The 1,889-nt window shown below is 38.2% G+C and overlaps 1 protein-coding gene across 4 annotated transcripts in view; it reads left to right on the top strand.

The window, feature by feature from the left end:
* SORCS1 (sortilin-related VPS10 domain containing receptor 1) overlaps positions 1–1,889 on the top strand; it is a 581,564-nt gene that overhangs the window by 276,317 nt on the left and 303,358 nt on the right. The window lies entirely within an intron of this gene.

Here is a 1,889-nt window from a genome sequence, read left to right as displayed (position 1 = left end):
AACTGAACTGGTATCCTTTATTTTTATAACAAGATTTAGTTGTTTGTTGGCTTTGAATCGATTTTTGTAATACCTATTGATTTTTCCTCTAGTTCACATTTTTAGTAAATTTAATTTAACAATCAACAAACTGTATGCTAGAAAATGTGCTATGTGTCATAGGATGTAAAGAGAGATAAGCCGCCATCACACCCTCAAAGGTCCTATATTCTGGTAGTAAATGTAGCATGACTTTTTGTAATTGAAAGATTCCCTGAACTAAAATTCAGGAATCTAGGTTCCTGCGTTGCATCTATTTCCACCTAACAGGTGACTTTGAATGAGTCGTTTACCTTTTCTCCATTTGTAAAGTGATATAGGCCAAAATAAAGAAATTTACAGGTGGAAGAGACCTTAGAATTGTTCTAATCTACTGAGAGTCTGCTTTATTGATGCCATTAGAGAGGAACATGATAAAAAAGATAAGATGCCAAACATTGCATATGATTATAGACCTTTCTGTAGTTGTAGAAGATAATGGTAAGGATTCAGAGACTCCAAGATTATTTGCAGGAGCTGGACTTAGAGTGAGATTCTCAAGTTCACATGTAGCCCCTAAGACTGGAAGGGAAGCTTAGAGGTAACACAGCAAAGAACCTTACAGTCAAATCCACTCAGTTCAGTACACCAATATTAATCAGGCTGCACAATTGGTCTGTAGTTATCTGAAGGACTTTAAAAAGGGCATCTGGCCATGGGCATTTAGCTGATCTTAAGACTTGGCACACCATAGTTCCAGAAAAAGAGAAGTCAGTGTCCATGATTATGATGGAATAGCTTTCTCTGGGCCTGTTACTTTCCAGAAGCAGAGGTGGTCCTGAATTGTTTAAATTGCAACGTTTATGAGTGAACCTAAAGGAAAGGATCTTCTCCTCTACAGATAAATGAGGCCTTTAGGGTCACTTTCTGAGATACCGATAGATTTAAGAAATGTTGGAGGACAATGAAGGTCTTTACAATGGTACAGAATCAATAAAGTTGTCATAGCAGTGTATTTGTGTACAGTTTTTCTACTTATGAGGAGAATTTATCACCATGAAATATATATTTCTCCCCCGCAAAGGGACGTATTTGAACCAAAGAGATAGTACTTGCACAACATTTAAAGTGTGAGTATATTTTCCCCAATCAATGAGAATTTATGTATAAAAAAAAAAGAAGAAGAAAGAAATATCAGGCTCTATTAATTATGCAGAACAAAGGCATTCAAGTTCGCTCCGATTCTTCTAGGACTGCTGCTATCCTCCAGTGAAAAAGGCAGGCTCCTTTAAAAAGTTGTATTAATTCTTTCAGGTCTCTAGGGTGCTATCTAGCAAGTTAAAATCTTTTGTACCAGACACTTCCCTCTGCTTTTCACACCAGTGGGAGCAACTGGAATAAAACTGACAACATCAGGGTAACTGTCTTGAATTCCCAGAAACCTGTTTTGCCTTCACATTCTTATTGCTATTTTTAGCGGTTTGTGAGGACAAGAGCAGTTCTTCAATCATCATGCCTCAAACAGCGGGCATCATGCCCTGGCTTTGCAGGCAGCTTGTTAGGGGCATTATTGGGATCAGAGTCCAGAATAAAGCAGGCTCTTATTTACAGTTTAAATTGATGATCATCCATGGGCTCTTTCTCTGCAAGCCTGCTGTAAATTATAGCAGCTTTCCTTGGGCAGGTCTGTTACAGTAAAAACTGTAATCTCATCATGTCAGTCTAAGAAATCTGGACTAACTAAAAGACATAGAAAGCCTACTCTTAGGTATCATCCTAGCTCATTCATAGTCTCTTTCAGAAGGAACTCTGCACCTGACCTCTGATCTGACCTCTGCACCTGACCAACTGACCTCTGATATATTATCAGA

Source organism: Propithecus coquereli, unplaced genomic scaffold (assembly GCF_000956105.1).
Source record: "Propithecus coquereli isolate 6110/MARCELLA unplaced genomic scaffold, Pcoq_1.0 Scaffold73, whole genome shotgun sequence".
Taxonomy (NCBI): Eukaryota; Metazoa; Chordata; class Mammalia; order Primates; family Indriidae; genus Propithecus; species Propithecus coquereli.
The sequence above is the reverse complement of the archived record's forward strand: the minus strand, read 5'-3'. Positions and strand labels throughout refer to the sequence as shown.